At 46.0% G+C, this 15,901-nt stretch overlaps 1 protein-coding gene across 4 annotated transcripts in view; it reads left to right on the plus strand.

Annotated features, from left to right (window-relative positions):
* Nucleotides 1-15,901, plus strand: part of TUSC3 (tumor suppressor candidate 3) — a 312,072-nt gene that overhangs the window by 267,152 nt on the left and 29,019 nt on the right. The window lies entirely within an intron of this gene.

Genomic DNA, 15,901 nt, shown 5'->3' on the forward strand with positions numbered 1-15,901 from the left:
CTTCTAATCGCCCGGCTGTCTGGCTGTGAGTAATCAGCAGCCAGGCTATTTTCCTCAACCTCCCACCCCGCCATAAAGGTCTCCCCCTTGCTCTCACAGAGATTGTGGAGCACACAGCAAGCTGCAATAACAATGGGGATATTGGTTTCGCTGAGATCACAGCGAGTCAGTAAGCTTCTCCATCTCCCCTTGAGACGGCCAAAAGCACACTCCACCACCATTCTGCACTTGCTCAGCCGGTAGTTGAAGAGTTCTTTTTCAGTGTCCAGGGCGCCAGTATAGGGCTTCATGAGCCAGGGCATTAGCGGGTAGGCTGGGTCCCCGAGGATGACTATAGGCATCTCCACATCCCCAAGAGTTATTTTGTGGTCCGGGAAGTAAATACCTTGCTGCAGCCGTCTAAACAGACCAGAGTTCCTGAAAACACGAGCGTCATGAACCTTGCCCGGCCATCCCACGTAGATGTTGGTAAAACGTCCCCTGTGGTCCACCAGTGCTTGCAGCACCATGGAAAAGTAGCCCTTTCTGTTAATGTACTGGCTGGCCTGGTGTTCCGGTGCCAGGATAGGGATGTGAGTTCCATCTATGTCCCCACCGCTGTTTGGGAATCCCATCGCTGCGAAGCCATCTATGATCGCCTCCACGTTTCCCAGGGTGACTACCTTTGGCAGCAGTACATCAACGATTGCCTTGGCTACTTGCATCACAACAACCCCCACGGTAGATTTGCCCACCCCAAACTGGTTCGCGACTGACCGGTAGCTGTCTGGCGTTGCAAGCTTCCACAGGGCTATGGCCACTCGCTTCTGGACAGTCAGGGCTGCTCGCATCCGGGTGTCATTGCGCTTCAGGGCAGGGGACAGCAACTCACAAAGTTCCAGGAAAGTTCCCTTCCGCATGCGAAAGTTTCGCAGCCACTGGGATTCATCCCAGACCTGCAGCACTATGCGGTCCCACCACTCAGTGCTTGTTTCCCGTGCCCAGAATCTCCTTTCCACGGCATCAACATGACCCATTGCCACCGTGATGTTCTCGGCGCTGGGTCCCCTGCTTTCTGAGAGGTCTGTGCTACTCTCAGACTTCAGGCCATCACCGCGTTGACGTAGCCTCCTCGCCTGACTTTTCTGCATCTGCCTCAGGGAAAGGTGTATGATAAGTTGCGAGGCGTTGAGAGCGGCCACAACTGCAGTGATGGTTGCAGCAGGCTCCATGCTCGCAGTGCTGTGGCGTCCGCGCTGTCACTGACTAGAAAAGTGCGCAAACTGATTTCCCGCCGGCGCTTTCAGGGAGGGAGGGCGGGAGTGATGGACGGATGACGTTACCCAAAAGCACCCTGGACACCTTTTTTTTACCCAGAAGGCATTTGCGGCTCCACCCAGAATTCCAATGGGCAGCGGGGACTCCGGGAACTGTGGGATAGCTGACCACAGTGCACCACTTCCAATGTCGACGCTTTCCCCGTTAGTGTGGACTCACAAAGTCGAATTACTGTCCTTAGTGTGGACACACACGTTCGACTTTGCAATATCGATTCCAAAAATTCGATTTAAGTAAAATCGAACTACTCTCGTAGTGTAGACAAGGCCTTCGCTTTGTCAGACTAAACAACCCAAGCTCCTCTAGTCTCTTTTCATACGACAGGTTTTCCATTCCTCTGATCATCTTAGTCGCCCTTCTCTGCACCCGTTCCAGTTTGAGTTCATCTTTTTTAAACATGGGAGACCAGAACTGCACACAGTACTCCAAATGAGGTCTCACCAGCGCCTTATACAACGGAAGCAGGACCTCCCTATCCCTACTAGATATACCTCGCCTAATACACCCCAAGACCGCATTGGCTTTTTTCACCGCCACGTCACATTGTCGACTCATAGTCATCCTGCGGTCCACAAGGACCCCTAGGTCCTTCTCCTCTTCCGTTACTTCTAACCAATGCGTCCCCATCTTGTAACTAAAATTGTTATTATTCATCCCCAAGTGCATCACCTTACACTTTTCACTATTAAATTTCATCCTATTTCTGATACTCCAATTCACAAGCTCATTCAAGTCTCCCTGCAGAATATCCCTGTCCTCCTCCGAGTTTGCAACTCCTCCCACCTTCGTATCATCCGCAAACTTTATCAGCCCACTCTTGCAATCGGTCCCGAGGTCAGTTATAAATAGATTAAATAAAATGGGTCCCAAAACTGAACCTTGAGGCACTCCACTAGTAACCTCCCTCCAGCCCGACAATTCACCCTTTAATACGACCCGCTGCATTCTCCCCATTAACCAATTCCTTATCCACCTCTGGATTTTCATTTTGATCCCCATGTTTTTCATTTTAACCAATAATTCCTCATGGGGTACTGTATCAAACGCTTTACTGAAATCCAAGTATATTAGGTCCACCGCATTTCCCTTATCTAATAAGTCCGTTACTTTCTCAAAGAAGGAGATCAGATTCGTTTGGCACGATCTGCCCTTCGTAAAACCATGCTGTAATTTATCGCATTTGCCATTAACCTCAAGGTCCTCAACTAGTTTCTCTTTCAGAATTTTCTCCAGCACCTTGCACACTACTGATGTTAAACTAACAGGCCTATAGTTACCCAGGTCACTTTTTTTCCCTTTCTTGAAAATAGGAACCACATTGGCTATTCTCCAGTCTAACGGGACCACCCCCGAGTTTACAGATTCATTAAATATAATTGCTAATGGGCCTGCTATTTCCCGCGCCAATTCCTTCAATATTCTCGGATGAAGATCGTCCGGTCCACCCGACTTAGTCACATTGAGGCGTTCTAGTTTTGTTTCTACCTCGGATGCGGTAATCCCCCATCCTGTATGCCCCTCTGTAACGATGCTAGTATCCCTAATACCTTCATTGGCCTCATTAAACACCGATGCAAAATATTCATTGAGATATTGCGCCATGCCTAGATTATCTTTAATCTCCTCTCCGGCTATAGTCTTCAGCGGTCCCACTTCTTCTTCCTTTGCTTTCTTCCTATTTATATGGCTGTAAAACCTCTTGCTATTGCTTTTAATTCCCCTTGCTAAGTCCAACTCTACATGGCCTTTGGCCTTTCTCACTCTATCTCTACATTCTCTGACTTCACTAAGGTAAGTTTCCTTACTTATCCCTCCCCTCTTCCACTCTTTGTACGCTTTCTGTTTTTTCCTAATTGCCCCTTTCAGTCGGTCGCTCATCCAGCTTGGTCTAAATCTCTTGCTTAGTAATCTTTTTCCCTTTTTGGGGATACAGGCCTCTGACAGCTCATGCATCTTTAACTTAAAGTAATCCCAGGCTTCTTCTGCCTTTAGATCCCTTAATACGTTTGCCCAATCCACTTCCCCTACCAGTCCCCTTAATTTGTTAAAATTGGCCTTTTTAAAATTATAAACCCTAGTCTTTGACTTAATTCTGGTACTCCTTCCATTTAGTTTAAACCGAATTAGCTCATGATCACTGGAACCCAAGTTGTCCCCCACTACCACTTCCTCAACAAGGTCCTCACTACTTACCAGAATCAAATCTAAAATGGCCTCCCCCCTCGTCTGCTCAGCTACCACTTGATAAAGGAATTGATCCGCAAGCACATCTAGGAACATCTGAGCCCTATTATTGCTACTAGCGTTTGTTCCCCAATCTATATCCGGGAAGTTAAAGTCCCCCATAATTACACAGTTTCTATTAGTATTTACTTCCCTTAATACATTAAATAGTTCCTTATCCATATCCTGGGTCGATCCCGGTGGTCTATAGCACACCCCAAGCACTATCCCCGGAGAGGCTCTAGTAGTCCTTTTACCCAGCTTGAGTATCGCCCAGACGGACTCCGTGTTTTCTATTCCATCCACTATTATTTCTTTACAGCTTATTTCACTATTGACATACAATGCCACCCCCCCACACCTTTACCTTTATCCCGGTCTTTCCTAAACAGCACATACCCCTCCATACCTGCATTCCAGTCGTGACTGCCATTCCACCACGTTTCAGTTATTCCTACGATATCCGGTTTCAATTCTCGGACCAAGAGCTCCAATTCCTCCATTTTATTACCTAGGCTTCTCGCATTGGTGTACAAACACCCTAATGTATGTCGTTTAGCCTGTCTCCCATTAGTAGCACTGTATGTTGTGGGCCTCTTTGTGTTCGTCCCCCCGTCCTTCCTATGTCCAATCTCATCTCCCCGGCTATGTCTCCTCTTATTACACTCAGCTTTTCAATACTGGAAACTGGCGTGGAGATTAACTGTGCATCTCCCAACCATCTCCCCAAACTTCCTAGTTTAAAGCTCTTTTGATAAGATGAGCCAGCCTCCCTCTCAGCAGTCTATTTCCTTCCCTACTCAGGTGAAGCCCATCCCGCGAGAACAGGTGTCTGTCCCCGAAGGCCTCCCAGTGGCCATACATCCCAACGCCCTCCTTATAGCACCACTCCCTTAGCCAACTATTTATCCTCACAATCCTATCAGCCCTTTGCTGCCCTTCCCTCGGAACAGGCAGAATCCCACTAAAGATAACCTGAGCCTCTATCTCCTTGAGAGTCTTTCCCAGCCTGGCATAATCTCCCTTGATTCTCTCTAACGAGAACCTAGCCGTGTCATTTGTTCCTACATGAAGGATTATCAAGGGGTTCTTACCTGCTCCTTTTAGGATCCTTTTCAACCGCAGGTCCACATCTCATATCTTTGTGCCCGGTAGACAGCACACCCTTCTGTTCTCCGGGTCCGCCCTGGTCACTGGCCTGTCCAATCTCCTCAGTAAAGAGTCTCCAATTACATACACCTGCCGTCGCCTGGCAACAGTGCGATCTAGTAATCTAGTCACTGATCCCTCTAGTCCTGACCTATGTCTGTTCCTATCTTCCCTTATGGTCCCCCTTATGCCTTCCTCTATCCTCTGGTGGCCCATAATTGGTGCTGTCTCCATCAACTCCTCCCCCCTCTCTCTTGGACTAGCCGCTCTTCTCTTCTTCCTCACCCTCCCAGCTTCAGTCACCACCTGCTGCCCCTCTACCTCGTTATCCAAACACTCAAACCTATTCCTGAGTTCTATTCCCCCCTCACTGGCCCTCCTTTTCCTTGGCCTGCTTCTCACAGTCACATGCTTCCATTTCCCTTGTTCTCCCCCTTCCATTCCCCTCTCGCTGTCATCTACTACTACCTCCTTCTGCACCCTAGAGCATTCCCCTTCAGCCCCGCCTTGCCTATCCTCCATCAGCTGCTCAAACCCCCGCCTAAACTCCACCATGGTCTCTACCTGCATCTCCAGCCCCTTGATCTTTTCCTCCAGTAACACTATAAGGCGACACTTCATACACACATACCTTTGTTCCAGGTCTCCTGCTAGGACTATATACATACCACAGCTTCCACATGCAGCCATCTGCATTCTGTCTGCTGCTGCTGCTTGGCTCATGGCTGCTGCAGTCTCTGCCCACAGCACCTGGGGAAACAGAGCACACACCACACCCCGCCCTCCTGCCTCCCCCTTGCCCTCCCCCTGCAAACTCCCTCTCAAACTCCCCTGTTAGCCGCCCTGTTTGCTGCCTCTGTGTCGGTATTCAACTCCCCTAGCATTCTAGCATCTTCTGGCCATTCAAAAGAATGCAGACTGAACTCTGCACAGTCGACACCAACCACATCTGCACTGATTCCTAGACCTTTCATGGCACTGATGCAAGGGCAGTCCCTGGTACCACAGAAGTTCAGGTTTCTGGGAGACCCGCTTATGTGTGAAACCCTGGAGTTTTCTCTCTTCCATACCAAGTTATCAGCAGTACATGCCTCTCCCCCAGATGCAACTGATACCCACCACACCCCATCACCATCTACCCCCTCGCCTCTCAAGTGAGGAGGAAGAAGATAAAGAGCCTTACCCAGTTACACCACACAACCCCCTCATACCAGGAGCTGCACAACTGAACATTATGCATGCCCTCAGTACCAGGAGACCAGAACCAACCCAGGGCCTTGGTAGGGCACCCCAGGATGCCACCCTATGTCTATGCCCCCACACTGACCCTATTGGGATCCTGGGCTGCATACAGGCAGCAGTTTCCCAAAGTGTCCATGATTCAGAGGAACTGACAGATTTTCTCAATCCTCCTCCGTAGCCAGCCCTCCCAAACCTGATGTAGAACCTTTTGAGGAGCACGAGGAAGGTCTCAAGGAAGAAGTCACACCACCAACCAACGTCTCATCCTCACCAGATGAGGCGATCATGCTACTACCACCTAGGTCTGCTGATGACTTTAAACCATTTCAAGAATTGTTTAGAAGAATAACAAAATCTCTCCAGATCCCATTGGAGGAAGTGTGAGAACCATAAGCTTCTGGACATATTGCACACCTCCACATTGGCTAAAATCACACTCCTGGTAAACAAGACCATATTAGACCCAGCCACGGTGGTCTGGCTGATCCCGGCCTCAATACCTCCGACATGTAAGTTGCCTGGTAAGAAGTACTATGTCCCCACAAAAGATATGGACTTTTATTCTCACCTCTTACCCAAAATTCCCTTGTGGTTAATGCAGTAAATGAGAAGGGAAGACAGCATCACTCCAGGACAATCCCATATGATAAGGATTGGAAGAGGCTAGATCTCTTCAGATGTAAGGCATACTTGACAGATAATAGCCAAATTTGCTACAAAACTCTGCTGAAATACGTCAATCCCAGCATGCAACTCCCCTAGCATTCTATTCTACCATACATCTCTTGTACTGGAAGAACTATTGATAATTTAGGTGGTGGTTTTGTGATATGGATTTATGTCCACTAAGAACGACACATGATTTCCTCACACACATTACATTCCACCTGTGTAACTCAATTAACTTCAATAGAATTACAGATTTAAAAATTAGTGTGACAAAGTGGAGAAACAGGCTTACTGAACCTGCCAAATTAGCTAGATTGTGACCATAACCAGATCTATCAAACAGGTCTTCCGAGATTCATGGCTGGTAGTTTCAGTCTGTGTACAAGGAGTTATCTTCCAGATTTGTAGACTCATGCCACTTAAATTATCATTTAATATATTAAATGTATTCTATATTTTCAAAATCAAATAATAAATACTGTAAGCTAATTGCTGTTCACAATTTATTAGCAATAATCTTTTCAATATTGTGAAACAAACATTGCCCTTTACAAAACCAGTAATGGTGCCAAATATATTTTAATCTTACATAAGTGACTTCATATCTATATCCTGTTATAATGTAATAGCAAACATTTACATTGTACATACGCCTGTAACTAAGGCCTGGTCTACACTACGAGTTTAGGTCGAATTTATCAGCGTTAAATCGAATTAAGCCTGGACACGTCCACACGACGAAGCCCTTTCTTTCAACTTAAAGGGCCCTTTAAACCGGTTTCTTTACTGCACCTCCAACGAGGGGATTAGCGATAAAATCGGCCTTAGCGGGTCGGAATTGGGGTAGTGTGGACGGAATTCGACGTTATTGGCCTCCGGGAGCTATCCCACACTGCTTCATTTTGACCGCTCTGGACAGCACTCTCAACTCAGATGCACTGACCAGGTAGACAGGAAAAGCCCTGCGAACATTTGAATTTCATTTCCTGTTTGCCCAGAGTGGAGAGCACAGGTGACCATGCAGAGCTCATCAGCACAGGTAACCGTGATGGAGTCCCAGGATCGCAAAAGAGCTCCATCATGGACCAAACGAGAGGTACGGGATCTGCTTGCCATATGGGGAGATGAATCCGTGCTAGCTGAACTCCGTAGCAGTAAACAAAATGGCAAAATATTAGAAAAGGTCTCCAAGGCCATGAAGGACAGAGGCCATAACAGGGATGCACAGCAGTGCCGCGTGAAAATTAAGGAGCTAAGGCAAGCCTACCACAAAGCCAGAGAGGCAAATGGAAGGTCCGGGGCAGAGCCGCAAACATGCCGCTTCTACGCGGAGCTGCATGCCATGCTAGGGGGTGCAGCCACCACTATCCCAACCATGTGCTATGACTCCGTCACTGGAGAAACACACAGGGAAGCGGGTTTGGGGTATGAGGAAGATGAGGATGAAGATAATGTAGATAGCTCACAGCAGCAAGGAAGCGGAGAAACCAGTTTCCCCAACAGCCAGGATATGTTTATCACCCTGGACCTGGAGCCAGTAATCCCCGAACTCACCCAGGGCGTGCTCCCAGACTCTGAGGGCACACAGGGGACCTCTGGTGAGTGTACCTTTGTAAATATTACATATGGTTTAAAAGCAAGCGTGTTTAATGATTAATGATTAATTTGCCCTGGCAATCGCGGCCAGTACAGCTACTGGAAAAGTCTGTTAATGTGTATGGGGATGGAGCGGAAATCCTCCAGGGACATCTCCAGAAAGCTCTCCTTCATGTACTCCCAAAGCCTTTGCAAAAGGTTTCTGGGGAGGGCTGCCTTATCCCATCCGCCATGGTAGGACACTTTACCACGCCAGGCCAGTAGCACGTAGTCTGGAATCATTGCATAACAAAGCATGGCAGTGTATGGTCCCGGTGTTTGCTGGCATGCAGACAACATCCATTCCTTATCACTCTTTGTTATCCTCAGGAGAGCGATATCATTCACGGTCACCTGGTTGAAGCAGGGCGATTTTATTAAGGGGACATTCAGAGGTGCCCGTTCCTGCTTGGCTGAACAGAAATGTTCCCCGCTGTTAGCCACGCAGTAGGGGGGAGGGGTGAAGTGATCATCCCAGAGAATTGGGTGTGGGGGGGAGGGGGGTTAGTTGGGTTTGTGCTGCATGTTAACCCAGAAACCGCAGCCCCTCCTTTTACATTTTAAATGGCCAACCCAATGGGTGCTTGGTATGGGAAATGAGGGCACTACTGTTTGAAACCATTCCCACATGTTAAGAAGGTTAAAAAAGCCAAGACTGTGGCTTACCATGGCTGCCTGCAAGCCGAAATCTGTTGCCTGGCACTGTGTGAGTGATCTCTCACACCAAACCAGCAGGCCCTCAATATAAGAGGAAAAATGCGACCTTGTAACGAAAGCACATGTGCTGTGTAATGTGAACAGCAAAATTTAACGTGAAAGAGTGTACCCATTGTTCTCTTTTAAAATGTGTCTTTTTTAACCACCTCTCCCTTCTCCTCCACCAGCTGCAAATGTTTCTCCTTCACAGAGGCTAGTGAAGATTAGAAGGAGAAAACGGCGGACTCGGGATGATATGTTCACAGAGCTCCAGATGTCCTCCCACGCTGAAAGAGCACAGCAGAATGCATGGAGGCAGTTAATGTCAGACTACAGAAAAGCACAGTATGAACAAGAGGAGAGGTGGCGGGCTGAATCGCGGGATTAACAGAGCAAATGGCGGGCTGAAGATGATAGGTGGCGTCAGCTTGCAGACAGAAGGCAAGAGTCGATGCTCCGGCTGCTGGAGCATCAAACAGATATGCTCCAGAGTATGGTTGAGCTGCAGGAAAGGCAGCAGGAGCAGAGACCGCCGCTACAGCTCCTGTGTAACCAACAGCCCTCCTTCCCAAGTTCCATAGCCTCCTCACCCAGACGCCCAAGAACACGGTGGGGGGGCCTCCAGCCACCCAGTCACTCCACCCCAGATGATTGCCCGAGCATCAGAAGGCTGGCCTTCAATAAGAGTTAAAGTTTTAAACTGCAGTGTGTCCTTTTCCTTCCCTCCTCCCCCACCCATCCCGGGCTACCTTGGCAATTACCCCCCTAGTTGTGTGATGAATTAATAAAGAATGCATGAATATGAAGTAACAATGACTTTATTGCCTCTGCAAGTGGTGCTCGAAGCGGGGAGGGGAGGGTGGGGTGGTTGGTTTACGGAGAAGTAGAGTGAACCGGGGGGAGGGGGGAGCAGAGGTTTCATCAAAGAGAAACAAACAGAAGTTTCACACCATAGCCTGGCCAATCACAAAACTCGTTTTCAAAGCTTCTCTGATGCGCACCGCACCCTGCTGTGCTCTTCTAACCGCCCTGGTGTCTGGCTGCGCGTAATCAGCAGCCAGGCGATGTGCCTCAACCTCCCACCCCGCCATAAATGTCTCCCCCTTATTCTCACAGATATTGTGGAGCACACAGCAAGCAGCAATAACAATGGGGATATTCTTTTCGCTGGGGTCTGAGCGAGTCAGTAAGATGCGCCAGAGCACTTTTAAACGTCCAAATGCACATTCCACCACCATTCGGCACTTGCTCAGCCTGTAGTTGAACAGGTCCTGACTACTGTCCAGGCTGCCTGTGTACGGCTTCATGAGCCATGGCATTAAGGGGTAGGCTGGGTCCCCAAGGATCACGATAGGCATTTCAACATCCCCAATGGTTATTTTCTGGTCCGGGAAGAAAGTCCCTTCCTCCAGCTTTCGAAACAGACCAGTGTGCCTGAAGACGCGAGCATCATGTACCTTTCCCGGCCATCCCACGTTGATGTTGGTGAAACGTCCGTTGTGATCCACCAGGGCTTGCAGCAGCATTGAAAAGTACCCCTTGCGGTTTATGTACTCGGTGGCTTGGTGCTCCGGTGCCAAGATAGGGATATGGGTTCCGTCTATCGCCCCACCACAGTTTGGGAATCCCATTGCAGCAAAGCCATCCACTATGGCCTGCACGTTTCCCAGAGTCACTACCCTTGATATCACCAGGTCTTTGATTGCCCTGGCAACTTGGATCACAGCAGCCCCCACAGTAGATTTGCCCACTCCAAATTGATTCCCGTCTGACCGGTAGCTGTCTGGCGTTGCAAGCTTCGACAGGGCTATCGCCACTTGCTTCTCAACTGTGAGGGCTGCTCTCATCCTGGTATTCTGGCGATTCAGGGCAGGGGAAAGCAAGTCACAAAGTTCCATGAAAGTGCCCTTACGTATGCGAAAGTTTCACAGCCACTGGGAATTGTCCCACACCTGCAGCACTATGCGGTCCCACCAGTCTGTGCTTGTTTCCCAGGTCCAGAATCGGTGTTCCACGGCATGAACCTGCCCCAGTAACACCATGATTTGCACATTGCTGGGGCTTGTGCCTTGTGAGAGGTCTATGTCCATGCCAATTTCCTCATCACTCTCATCGCCACGCTGCAAGTGCCTCCTCAGCTGGTCCTGGTTTTGCTTTGGCATGTCCTGACTCTGCATATACTCCAGGACAATGCGTGTGGTGTTCATAGTGCTCATAATTGCCGCGGTGATCTGAGCGGGCTCCATGATCCCAGTGCTATGGCGTCTGGTCTGAAAAAAGGCGCGAAACTAGTATCGGAGGGAGGGAGGGGCGAGTGACAACATGGCATACAGGTACAGGGAATTAAAATCAACAAAGGTGGCTGTGCATCAGGGAGAAACACAAACAACTTTCACACAGAATGCCCCTCCCCAAAGATTGAACTCAAAACCCTGGGTTTAGCAGGCCGTTGATATCATGGAGGGAGGGGGAAGCAAATGAATAGAGAATAAATCTATTTTTTACATCTTAAGCTGGCAGACGATGGTGCAGCATGACTGATAGCCCTCAGCATCTTCTGGGTGCTTGGCAGAAAATAGCATACTACGACTAATAGCCATCATTGTCGAGACTGTTCGATAGGACTGAGCATGTCTGCCCAGGTGCTCATGATTGACAGCCACTGCAGTACGATGACGACGGACATCAGTCGTAATATACCATCTTCTACCAAAAGGCAAGGGGCTGCTGCTGTGTGCAATGCAGCCCCACGTCTGCCAGCCCCACGTCTGCCAGCACCCAGATCGCTGATGAAGGCTACCAGTCATACTGCACCGTCTACTGCCAAAAGGCTATTAGCTGCTGCTGTGTAGCAATGCACTACCATGTCTGCCGGCACCCAGATGACATATGGTGGCGGTGAGCTGAGCTGAGCGGGCTCCATGGTTACAGGTAACCCAGGTAAAAAGGCGCGAATCGATTATCTGCCGTTGCTCTGACGGAGGGGGAAAGGTGCCTGACGACATGTACTCAGAACCCCCCGCGACACTGTTTTGCGTCATTCAGGCATTGGGATCTCAACCCAGAATTCCAATGGGCGGCAGAGACTGCGGGAACTGTGGCATAGCTACCCACAGTGCAACGCTCCGGAAGTCGACGCTAGCCTCGGTACTGTGGATGCGGTCCGCTGACTTAATGCACTTAGAGCATTTTATGTGGGGACACACACAATCGGCTGTATACAACCGATTTCTATAAAACCGGCTTCTATAAATTCAACCTAATTTCTTAGCAATTGACTGAACAAGAAGTATGACTGACTGGACCTGTAGGCTGTAGTTTTAATTTTTGTTTTGAGAGCATTTATAAATTGCACTTTCATGATAAAGAGTGTGTACTACAGTACTTGTATGAGGTTAATTGAAAATACTGTTTCTTTTATAATTTTTACAGAACAAATATTTGTAATAAAAATAATTTAAAGTGAGCACTGTATACTTTGTATTCTGCATTGTAATAGAAATTAATATATTTGAAAATGTAGAAAAACATCCAAAATATTTAATACATTTCAATTGGTATTCTATTGTTTAACAGTGCGATTAAAACTGCGATTAATTGCAATTGATTTTTTTTAATAGTCATCATTTTTTTTGGAATTAATCATGTGAGTTAACTGCGATTAATTGACAGCCCTACTAATAAGGTTAATGGTCTCTGTATACTCTAGGGCATTTGTGGATGCTGTCCCATATTATTTCTATACTCCAGATATTTTTTACTTGACATCCTTATTTGGGGTGTCTGTTCAAATACAAACCCTTACTATTTGAATGACCTATTTTTTCCACTGGATTTTGTAGGTGAACCTGCTTATTATTGTTATCCCAATATAAAGCTGTTTCTCCTCCAGTGTCAAACTTTTCAGTGCCATTTTTCACTGTACTCACTGAATAATGTCTTGTCAATTGCTGTGAGCAGATTCTATCCACTGGGAAAATGGGTATCAGGATCTTTAAAAATATGTAAAATTTAAACCATTCTAAATTAGAAATGAATAGAGGGAAAGATTACACTGGATTTTACCCCAAAAATCTCCCCCAACATAAATAAAACACTATGCAGAGGTATATTTATCTGAAACCATATTATTTGGAATTTGGAACTATTGCTAGGCATATCAATCTGTATATTCTGGCAAAATTAGCTGAATGTTACATTTCTGCAATGCACTGTAAAGAAGATAAAGAAAAAAAAGGAAATCTACACAGCTTGTGATGTCATCTCCCTTTTTCAGATGGAAAACTGTCCCAAGAAGTGGGCTGTAGTCCACGAAAGCTTATGCTCTAATAAATTTGTTAGTCTCTAAGGTGCCACAAGTACTCCTGTTCTTCTTTTTGCGGATACAGACTAACACGGCTGTTACTCTGAAACTTACAAAAACTTAAATTCTATTGTGTTAGAAGGAAATTATATTGTAGAAAAGGGTTTTCCTAGATAGAATTGACATTCTCCTTTGTGGCACATTTTTTTTTTTAAATCAAGATGACTTAGGAAATGTTGGAAATAAGGGCTGAAAATAATGACAGAAGCTAATATTCTGTGATATGAAGCCAGTGATTGCACTGAAACCACAATTCAATATGATTGAATTTTTCACTCATCACTGTGGAGTTAAAGTAAATGATGTGCCCAATGCTAAAATGTGGTGATGTGAAGCTACTGTCATTGAAGCTAAAAGTCAGCCATGTGAAGCCTAAACTCAACAATATTGACTGCAGCTAAAAAGCAACAGCTGAAGCAAAAATGTAACAATGCAAGTGAAGCTTAAAAAGCAATGATGTGAGGCTGAAAAACATCAACAAATAAGGCTGGCTAAAGATCCACAGCAAAAGAACTCTCTTGACATTACCTCACCCAAAGAGCATTCTGCTTTGCACAAAAGTGAGATTTTTCCTATCAATAACTGTTCTTCCTAACTGTAGAAAAATGGAATAAAAGTAAGAGGCAAGGAAACAGGAATTTCTGTTATAGAAAGAGTACTTGCTGATGGACACTGTAATTCTTTTTCAGTTTTTGTTTCTTAGTAGTGACTATGTAAGACGTTTTTTGTGGCGGGAGGTGGATGAGCCACACAACAAAAGTTCAGTATTTTGTTTGTTTGTTTTGTATTGGCCATGACACATTGGTTCATTGGCTGAATCCCCTAGTCCATCTCTCTGGAACCTAGACAGACTCTCCTTGGGGCTCCTGAAAAAAGTTGTCCCACCCTCAGCCCTTTGTTTTTTTTGACCAAGCTAAAATTAAAGATACTAAAAGCACTGCTGGGTCTCTCAGTGTGCGCTGTATCTTGTTAAGCAGGTATCACCCCTTACCAGACCTAATATTACAAGGACAGAAACACCACCAGTCTTCTCACTTGTAAAAAGAAGACTGGAGCAGAAACACAAGTGGCATCTTTGTCTCCAGCCCTTATTGTTTAATCTTTCTTGGTTCATTCCATACTCTGCTTTAGAAATAGGGAGGAACTACTTGAGAAATTGAAAGTGGAAGGCAGCTTGGGTGAAAGTGATCATGAAATGATAGAGTTCAGGATTCTAAGGAATGGTAGAAGGGAGAACAGCAAAATAAAAACAATGGATTTCAAGAAGGCAGACTTCAGCAAAATCAGGGAGTTGGTAGGTAAGATCCCATGGGAAGCAAGGGGAAAAACAATTGAAGACAGTTGGCAGTTTTTCAAAGAGACATTATTAAGGGCACAAGAGGAAACTATTCCACTGTGTAGGGAAGACAGGAAGAATGGCAAGAGACTACCCTGACTTAACCAAGAGATCTTCAATGATCTAAAAATTGAAAGACTCCTACAAAAAGTGGAAACTAGGTCAAATTACAAAGGATGAATATGAACAAATAACACAAGTATGTGGCACAAAATGAGATCAAACTAGCTAGAGACATAAAGGGTAACATGAAAATATTCTACAAATACATTAGAAGCAAGAGGAAGATAAAGGACAGGGTAGGCCTTATTACTCAAAGGGGGGGAGTAATAAAAGAATGTGGCAATGCCAGATGTGCTTAATGACTTCTTTGTTTCGATTTTTACCAAGAAGGTTGGTGGTAGTTGTACGTCTAATGTAATGGATGCCACTGAAAATGAGGTAGGATCAGAAGAGGCTAAAATAGGGAAAGAACAAGTTAAAAATTACTTGGACAAATTAGATGTCTTCAAGTCACCAGGGCCTGATGAAATCCTGGAATATCAAGGAGCTGACTGAGGAGATATCTGAACCATTAGTGATTATCTTTGAAAAGTCATGGAAGAAAGGAGAGATTCCAGAAGACTGGAAAAAGGCAAATATAATGCCAATCTATAAAAAGGGAAATAAGGACAACCCGGGGAATTACAGACCAGTCAGCTCAACTTCTGTACCCAGAAAATTAATGAAGCAAATAATTAAGCAATCAATTTGGAAACATCTAGAAGATAATGTGATATGTAACAGTCAGCAGAGATTTGTCAAAAATAAATTGCGTCAAACCAACCTGATAGCTTTCTTTGACAGGGTAACAAGACTTGTGGATAGGGTGGAAGTGGTAGACATGGTATAATCTTGATTTTTAGTAAAGCTTTTGATACTGTCCCGCATGACCTTCTCATAAATAAACTGTGGAAATGCAACCTAGATGGAGCTACTATAAGGTGGGTGAAAAACTGGTTGGAAAACCATTCCCAGAGAGTAGTTATCTGTAGTTCAGAGTCATGCTGGAAGAGCATAACAAGTGGGGTCCCACAGGGATCAGTTCTGTGTCCGGTTCTGTTCAGTATCTTCAAATCAATTATTTAGATAATGGTATACAGAGTGCACTGATAAAGTTTGTGGATGATACCAACCTGGGAGGGGTTGCAAATGCTTTGGAGGATAGGATTAAAATTCAAAATGATCTGGACAAACTGAAGTAAACAGGAATAAATTCAATAAAGACAAAT

The sequence above is a fragment of the Malaclemys terrapin genome, chromosome 5 (genome assembly GCF_027887155.1).
Source record: "Malaclemys terrapin pileata isolate rMalTer1 chromosome 5, rMalTer1.hap1, whole genome shotgun sequence".
Classification (NCBI taxonomy): Eukaryota; Metazoa; Chordata; order Testudines; family Emydidae; genus Malaclemys; species Malaclemys terrapin.